This window comes from Arachis hypogaea, chromosome 19 (assembly GCF_003086295.3).
Source record: "Arachis hypogaea cultivar Tifrunner chromosome 19, arahy.Tifrunner.gnm2.J5K5, whole genome shotgun sequence".
Taxonomy (NCBI): domain Eukaryota; kingdom Viridiplantae; phylum Streptophyta; class Magnoliopsida; order Fabales; family Fabaceae; genus Arachis; species Arachis hypogaea.
This window is the reverse complement of record NC_092054.1, coordinates 69,243,276-69,253,218: the sequence shown is the minus strand read 5'-3', so window position 1 is coordinate 69,253,218 and position 9,943 is coordinate 69,243,276. Positions and strand designations below refer to the sequence as shown.

The 9,943-nt window shown below is 38.0% G+C and overlaps 1 non-coding gene across 1 annotated transcript; it reads left to right on the top strand.

The window, feature by feature from the left end:
- Positions 1–424: 424 nt before the first annotated feature.
- Positions 425–532, top strand: LOC112781177 (small nucleolar RNA R71). The gene has a single exon (XR_003191970.1). It is a non-coding gene; the product is annotated as a small nucleolar RNA R71 (small nucleolar RNA).
- The last annotated feature ends 9,411 nt before the right edge of the window (positions 533–9,943 follow it).

Below are 9,943 nucleotides of genomic sequence, written 5' to 3'. Positions count from 1 at the left end.
TCTATGAAGGATTATAGGTGTTTCCATAGAATTCTCCCATGTAATTCACCTCTTCCATTACAGGATTCTCAGGGTTATAAGTTTCTCCTTCAGAGGAGGCTTCTTTAGTACTGCCGGATGCAGCTTGGATACCAGTCAGATTTTGAGAAATCATATTGACTTGCTGAGTCAATATTTTATTCTGAGCCAATATGGCATTCAGAGTATCAATCTCAAGAACTCCTTTCTTCTGAGTCATCCCATTATTCACAAGATTTCTTTCAGAAGTGTACATGAACTAGTTATTTGCAACCATCTCAATGAGTTCCTGGGCTTCTGCAGGGATTTTCTTCAGATGAAGAGATCCACCAGCAGAGTGGTCCAATGACATCTTGGACAATTCAGACAAATCATTATAGAATATACATAAGATGCTCCATTCTGAAAGCATGTCAGAAGGACACCTTCTGATCAATTGCTTGTATCTTTCCCAAGCTTCATAGAGGGATTCACCTTCCTTCTGTCTGAAGGTTTGGACTTCCACTCTAAGCTTGCTCATCTTTTGAGGTGGAAAGAATTTGGCCAAGAAAGCATTGACCAACTTTTTCCAAGAGTTCAGGCTTTCTTTAGGTTGTGAGTCCAACCATATCCTAGCTCTGTCTCTTATAGCAAAGGGGAAAAGCAGAAGTCTGTAAACCTCGGGATTAACCCCATTGGTCTTAACAGTGTCACAGATTTGCAAGAATTCAGCTAAACCCTAAAACCCTAAACCCTAAACCATAAATCATACACTATAAACCCTAAACCCTAAACCCCTAAACCACAAACCCAAAACCCTAAACCCTAAACCCCAAACCCTAAACCTTAAAACCTAAAGCACAAACACTAAAACCTAAACCCTAAACCCTAAACTATAAACCATCAATCCTAAAGAATAAACCCTAAACCCTAAACCCTAAATGCTAAACCATAAACCCTAAAGCCTAAATGATAAACCATAAACACTCAACCCCAAACCATAAACCCTAAACCCTAAACCCTACACCCTAAACCATAAACCACAAACCCTAAAGCCTTAAACCCTAAACTACAAGCACCAAAGCCTAACCCTAAACCATAAACCATCAACCCCAAACAATAAACCCAAAACCCTAAACCCTAAACCCAAAACCACAAACCCTAAAGCCTAAACCCTAAAACATAAACCGTCAACCACAAACCATAAACCCTAAACCTTAAACCATATGCCCTAAACCATAAACCACAAACCCTAAAGCCTAAGCCCTAAACTATAAACCATAAACCCTAAGCAATAGACCCTTAACAACAAACTATAAACCCTAAACCCTAAATCATACACCATAAACCCTAAACCATAAACCCTAAACTAAATCCTAAAACTTAAACCATAAACCCTAAACCCTAAACTATAATCACTAAACCCTAAACACTAAACCTTAAACCCTAAACCATAAACCATAAACCCTAAACCCTACCCCTAAACCATAAACCCTAAACCCTAAACCCAAAACCCTAAAGCCCAAACCCTAAATGCTCAACTCCAACCGCTACACATTACACCCTAAACCATAAACCACAAACCCTAAAGCCTAAACACTAAACTATAGACCACAAACCCGAAATCCTAAACCATAAACCTCAATCCGAAACCATAAATCTTGAACCCTAAACACTACACCCTACACCATAAGCCACAAACCCTAAACCCTAAAGCCTAAACCATAAACCCTAAATCCCAAACCCAAAAGCCTAAATCCTAAACCCTAAAGCCTAAACCCTAAACCAAAAACATGGCTAAACCCTATACTATAAACCCTAAACCTTAAACCATAAAGCCTAAACCCTAAACCATAAACCCTCAACCCCAAACCATAAACCCTAAACCCTAAACCCTACACCCTTAACCCTAAACCACAAACTATAAAGCCTAAAGCCTAAACCCTAAATCATAAACCATAAACACTAAACCTTAAACCATAAACACTAAACCCGAAACCATAACGCTTGAACCCTAAACCCTACACCCTACACCATTAGCCACAAATCCTAAACCCTAAAGCCTAAATCCTAAACCCTAAATCCCAAACCCTAAAGCCTAAATCCTAAACCCTAAAGCCTAAACCATAAACCAAAATCACGGCTAAACCCTAAACTATAAACGTTAAACCTTAAACCATAAAGCCTAAACCCTAAACCATAAACCCTCAACCCCAAACCATAAACCCTAAACCCTAAACCCTACACCCTTAACCCTAAACCACAAACCATAAAGCCTAAAGCCTAAACCCTAAATCATAAACCATAAACACTAAACCCTAAACCACAAACCCTAAAGCCTAAAGCCTAAAGCCTAAAGACTAAAGACTAAACCCTAAACCATAAACCCTAAACCCTGAAGCATAAACCCTAAATGCTAAACCATAAACCCTACACCCCAAACCATAAACCCTAAACCTTAAACCCTACACCATAAACCTTAAACCATAAACCTTAACACCTAAATCCTAAACCATAAACCCTCAACACCAAACTATAAACCCTAAACCCTAAACTGAACACCCTAAACCTTAAACCACAAACCCTAAAGCCTAAAGCCTAAACCATAAACCTTTAAGCCTAAACCATAAAACCTCAATCCCAAACCATAAACCTTAAACCCTAAAGCCTAAACAACAAACCATAAACCCTAAGGGCGAAATCCTAAACCCTAAACCCTAAACCCTAAACCATAAACACCAAACACTCAATCCTAAACCCTAAACAAAAAATCATACACCATAAACCCATAAACCCTAAACCACACACCCTAAACCATAAATCCTAAACCTCAAACCCTAAACCATAAACCCTAAAACACAAACACTAAAACCTAAACCCTAAATAATAAACCCTAAACCCTAAACCATAAACCATCAACCCCAAATAATAAATCCTAAACCCTAAACCCCAAACGCTAAATCCTAAACCCTAAAGCTTAAAGCCAAAACCATAAACCCTCAACCCTAAACCATAAATCCTAAACCCTAAACCATACACCCTTAATCCTAAACCACAAACCCTAAAGCCTAAAGCCTAAACCATAAACTGTTAAGCCTAAACCATAAACCCTCAACACCAAACCATAAACCTTAAACTCTAAAGCCTAAACACCATACCATAAACCCTAAGGGCGAAATCCTAAACCCTAAACCCTAAACCCTAAACCATAAACACCAAACACTCAATCCTAAACCCTAAACCAAAAATCATACACCATAAACCCATAAACCCTAAACCACAAACCCTAAACCATAAACCCTAAAACCTAAACCCTAAACCATAAATCCTAAACCCTAAAACATAAACCATCAACCCCAAACAATAAACCCTAAACCCTAAAGACTAAATCAAAAACCCTAAAGCCTAAAGCCTAAACCATAAACCCTCAACCCTAAACCATAAATCCTAAAGCCTAAACCCTACACCCTTAATCCTAAACCACAAATCCTAAAGCCTAAACCCTAAACAACAAACACTAAAGCTTAAACCCTAAACTATAAACCTTAAACCCTAAACCACAAACCATCAACCACAAACAATAAACCCTAAACCCTAAACCCTAAACCACAAACCCTAAAGCCTAACCCCTAAAACATAAACCATACGCTCTAAACCCTATACCAAAAACCATACGCCCTAAGCCCTAAACTATAAACCCTAGACCTTAAATCATAAACCCTTAACACCAAACCATAAACCCTAAACCCTAAATCATACACCATAAATCCGAAACCATAAACTCTAAACATAAATCCTAAAACTTAAACCATAAACCCTAAAGACTAAACCCTAAACCCTAAATCCTAAACCCTAAATCCTAAACCCTAAACACTAAACAATAAAGCCTAAACCCTAAAGCCTAAGGCATAAACCACAAACCCTAAATCCTCAACCCCAAACCCTAAACCCTACACCCTAAACCATAAACCACAAACCCTAGAGCCTAAACACTAAACTATAGACCACAAACCCTAAATCCTAAACCATAAACCCTCAACCCGAAACCATAAACCTTGAACCCTAACCCTACAGCCTACACGCTAAACTACAAACCCTAAATCCTAAAGCCTAAACCCTAAACCCTAAATCCCAAATCCTAAAGCCTAAATCCTAAACCCTAAAGTCTAAACCTTAAACCAAAAACACGCCTAAACCTAAACTATAAACCCTAAATCTTAAACCATAAACCCTCAACCCCAACCTGTAAAGCCTAAACCACAAACCCTAAAGCCTAAACCCTAAACCATAAACCCTCAACCCCAAACCATAAACCCTAAACCCTAAACCCTATACCCTTAACCATAAACCACAAACCCTAAAGCCTAAAGCCTAAACCCTAAATCCTAAACTATAAACACTATACACTAAGCCACAAACCCTAAAGTCTAAACCCTAAAGCCTAAAGCCTAAACCCTAAACCCTAAAGCATAAACCAAAAACCATCAACCCCAAATAATAAACCCTAAACCCTAAACGCTACACCCTAAACCTTAACCCACAAACCCTAACGCCTAAATCCTAAACCATAAACACTCAACCCCAAACCATAAACACTATACCCTACACCCAAAACTATAAACCAAAAACCATAATGCCTACACCCTAAACTATAAACTCTAAACCATAAATCGTCAACCCCTAAACCCTAAACCCTAAACCCTAAACCACAAACACTAAAGCCTAAATTCTAAACCATAAACCCTCAACCCCAAACCATAAACCCTAAGCCCTAAAGTCTAAACTCGCAACCATAAACCATAAGGCCTAAACCTTGAACCCTAAACCCTAAACCCTAAACCCCTAAATGCTAAACCCTAAACCCCAAACCCTAAATTGTAAATCCTAAAAAATAAACCCCAAAGCCTAAACCCTAAATCACAACCACTATTCCCTCAACCATAAACCCTCAACCATAAACCCTAAACCCTAAATTCTAAACCATAAACTCTAAACTCTCAATCCTAAATCCTAAACCATAAACCCTAAACCCTAAACCAAAAACCCTAAACCATAAACCCTAAACCCTAAACCCCAAACCCTAAACCACGGACACTAAAACCTACACCCTAAACCCTAAACCATACACCCTAAACCATAAACCACAAATCGTAAAGCCTAAACCCTAAACTATAAACCCTAAACCATAAACCATTAACCATCAACCGCAAACCATAAACACTAAACCCTAAAACCCTACACCCTAAACCACAAACCATAAACCATAAACCCTAAACCATAAAACTTCAACCACAAACCATAAACCCTAAACCTAAACCCTAAACCCTAAACCCTAAACCTCAATCCCTAAAGCCTAAAGCCTAAACCCTGAACCACAAACACGCCTAAACCCTAAACTATAAACACTAAATCTTAAACAATAAACCTTCAACCCCAAACCATAAACCCTAAACCCTAAACCCTACACCCTAAACACAAAATGACAAACCCTAAAGCATAATCCCTAAACCATAAACCCTCAAATCCAAACCATAACCCCTAAACCCTAAACACTACACGCTAAACCAAAAACCACAAACCCTAAACCATAAGCCCAAAACTATAAACCCTAAAGCCTAAGTCATAAACCCTTTACCCGAAACAATAAACCCTAAACACTAAATCATACACCATAAACCGTAAACCACAAACCATAAATATAAACCCTCAACCCCAAACTATAAACCCTAAACCCTACACCCTAAACCCTAAACGATAAACCCTAAAGCCTAATCCCTAAACCATAAACCCTCAAACACAAACCATAAACCCTAAACCCTAAATGCTACACCCTAAAGCATAAACCACAAACCCTAAACCCTAAGCCCTAAACTATAAATCCTAAACCCTAAGCCATAAACCCTTAACCCCAAACAATAAACCCTAAACCCTAAACCGTACACTATAAACCGTAAACCACAAACCCTAAACATAAACCGTAAAACTTAAACCCTAAACCATAAACCATAAACCCTAAACATTAAACACTAAACCCTAAACCCTAAACCATAAACCCTAAACACAAAACCCTAAACCATAAAGCCCAAACCCTAAAGCTTAAACCCTAAACCACAAACCCTAAAGCATCAATCCCAAACTATACACCCTAACCCCTAAACCCCACACCCTAAATTATAAACCACAATCCCTAATGCCAAAATGGTAAACTATAAACCCTAAACACTAAACCATAAACCCTTAACCCCAAACCATAAACCCTAAACCCTCCGCCCTAAACTCTAAACAACAAACCCTAAACCATAAAACCTAAACCATATACCCTCAACCCCAAAACATAAACCTTAAACCCTAAAGCCTAAACACCAAACCATAAACCCTAAACCCTAAACCATAAACACCAAACCGTCAATCTGAAATCCTAAACCATAAATCCTACACCATAAACAATAAACCCATAAACCATAAACCACAAACCCTAAACCCTAAACCCTAAACAATAACCTTAAACCCTAAACCCATAAACCATCAACCCCAAACAATAAACCCTAAACCCTAAACCCTAAATGCTAAACCATAAACCCAAATGCCTAAACCCTAAACCATAAACCCTCAACCCCAAACCATAAACCCTAAACCCAACACCCTTAACCCTAACTAACAAACTCTAAACCCTAAATTCTAAACCCTAAACTATAAACCCTAAACCCTAAACCATCAACCCCAAACAATAAACCATAAACCCTAAACCCTAAACCTTAAACCCTAAACCCTAAACCTAAACCATATACCCTAAGCCATAAACCCTTAACACCAAACCATAAACCCTAAACCCTAAATCATACACCATAAACCCTAAATCATACACCATAAACACAAAACCATAAACCCTAAACATAAATCCTAAAACTTAAACGATAAACCCTAAACCCAAAACTATAAACCCTAAACCCAAAACCCTAAACACTAAAGTCTAAACCCTAAACCATAAATCCTAAACCCTAAACACTAAACAATAAACCCCAAACCCTAAAGTCTAAACCCTACACCCTAAACATAAACCAGAAACCCTAAAGCCTAAACCCTAAACTATAGACCACAAACCCTAAATCCTAAACCATAAACCTTCAACCCGAAACCATAAACCTTAAACCCTAAACCCTACACCATACACCCTAAACCACAAACCCTAAACCCTAAAGCCTAAACCCTAAACCAAAAACACGGCTAAACCCTAAACTATATACCCTAAAATTTAAACCATAAACCCTCAACCCAAAACCATAAACCCTAAACCCTAAACCACAAACCATAAACCCTAAACCCTAAACCATAAACCCTTAACCCCAAACCATAAACCCTAAACCCTAAACCCTACATCCTTAACCCTAAACCACAAACCATAAAGCCTAAACCCTAAACCCTAAATCCTAAACCATAAACACTAAACCCTAAACCACAAACCCTAAAGCCTAAAGCCTAAAGCCTAAACACTAAACCCTAAACCATAAACCCTAAACGCTAAACCATAAACCCTAAACCCCAAACCATAAACCTGATGAGAGGTCATCTTATGCTAGTTTTACAAGCATTTTTCATTAGTTTCATTAGGTTTTATGCACTTTCTTGCACAATAAGTAAGTAATTGGAGTGGATTTTCATGATTATGTTGAATCAATCAAACATCATTTATTTTACACAAAGTCATAGGTTTTCTACTAGAATTAATTGATTTTATAAATGATGCAAGATCTTGTGATTTTGGTGAGACTTTGATGTATTTGTTTGGTTGATGATAGGTAAAAAGATAAAGGAAAATAAGTAGAAAGCCCAAATTAAGCCCAAACAGAGGAAAAAAGAATCTTGGGACACACTTTGAAGTTTGAGCACGCTTTACACCTTAAGCCACGCTTTTAAAAGCGTGGCCCATGACATTAAAGTATTGCGTTCAAAAGGAAGCAAAGGCCAGGCTAAAAATTGCAGACGGAGCACTCAATGAAGCCAAGACGCACCAAATGGTGCAACATGCCAAGAAGCCACGTTCAGCAAAGTGAACACTATGTTCACTATAGCTAACATTTTCATGACCATTGAGCGAGGAAGCAACGGGCAGCATCAAAGCAACAAGGGTAGCAATCAAAATTACAAATGCAGCGTTCACTTTTGTGAACTTTTTCATGACCCTTGAGCAAGGAATGAAGGCACACAACCAAGCAACACAAGTAGCGTTGGAGAAGTGAACGTGCCGTTCAAAAGGGGACAGAGTAAGATTGATATACCAGCAGTTGGAGAAAAATCTACAAACTGATGATTACTACACCATCAACAAGATACTCTCACTGGAGCATGTGGAGATTGACCATCAATGAACAGGAAGAAGGCTCACAGTGAGAGGGGACAAATTGAGGCACCACAATCATCATCCATGATTTAATATTCTTGTTTTTGCTTTAATTTCAATAACTAATGGTTTTTCTAGCGTAAGTTTGAGCTCTCATGAATGGATTTGATAACTGCACACATCATTTTGAAGCATATGTTTGACTCCTAAGTTTGGTGTGCCTAAAGGCACCTTAACATAGCTTTTCATGCATAATTTATCATAGAACCATTATGGGATATATACTCATTCATTTTGTTTAAGTATATTGCTAAACCTTAAGTTTTGTGTCTGTATATGCTATGAATTTCAAGAAAGTCATTTTTACTCAAAGGCTCAAATTCATGAATAGATAAACCATACATTGCATCATTTTATGAGTTTATGGTAGTATGGTAGCAAATAAAATGTTTCTTATAATGAATATACTGATTATGATAGATATTCATTGGATTTTATATAGACCACTTAGAAGAAAACAAGTTTGGTGTTCACCAAAAATTTTGTCCAAATTCTAAGGGGCATGGTTGGTTATTCACAAATAAGGAACACATAGCAACACTTTCTTTATATATATATATATATATATTACACCACCACCGTATGAAATTTAAAGTTTAAGCTAACTATTTGTTTGGTTCATGTGGATAGGAATGGTGAAATTTGAAGAAAAGGACAAAAGGAATGCATGTACGGTTATCACAAGATGGAAAGGGGAGTCACATGTGCTTAGGGAAGTGTGCTCTCTTGGAAACAAAATCTACATGGTTTAACACCTTGGAGGCTGAACCACATGACCAATGAGGGAGTGATCCTTGTCTTTATCCATATCTACATGCAAGCCGTCCATTCCATGAACTTTCAACAATGCTTTGCTCAATCCTCACCTTTCCTTGCTACTCAACCGAATCCTCCAACTTTATGCTTTGTTTCATGCCTTGTCTATAAATTGGCAGTGACACTTCCGATTCTCACATATCCTTGCTTTCTCCATATAAGACCTCCTCATCTATTTACCCTTGTTTCATTCATAAACTCCTCTCAAACACGTTACAGCAGCCCGCTCTTACTCAAGGACATCACACAATACCCAACTTCTTCTCCCATTCTTAAACCGTGCCTAAACCATCTTTCCCCTAATTTCCCCTTTCCTCCCTTCTTAATTTATGGCTTCATCAAGTTCTAGAAAAAGGAAAGGAAAGGAACCAACATATGATACTAAGAGATTTAAGTCTCAATTTCATGAATCAAGGTATTATAGGCTAATGGAATCAAAGAAGGTCATTCCAGAGATGGGGTTCAAGTTAAAAGATGGAGAATATCCCATCATGAGAAGAATAGAGGCAGAGAGGAGATGGGAACTTCTATGTGAACCTCTCACAGACATCAGTGCAGTCATAAAAAGGGAGTTTTATGCAAATGCTGTGAGGTCAAGCAAGGACAGCCCTTCCCTATAAGAGTTATGTTAGGGGGGTTGAGGTAGATTTTAGCCCATCATCCATCATGAGAGTCTTGTAGATAAGAGTGATAACCTATGAAGAACCCAGCTTTGATGACAAAATGCAGGGT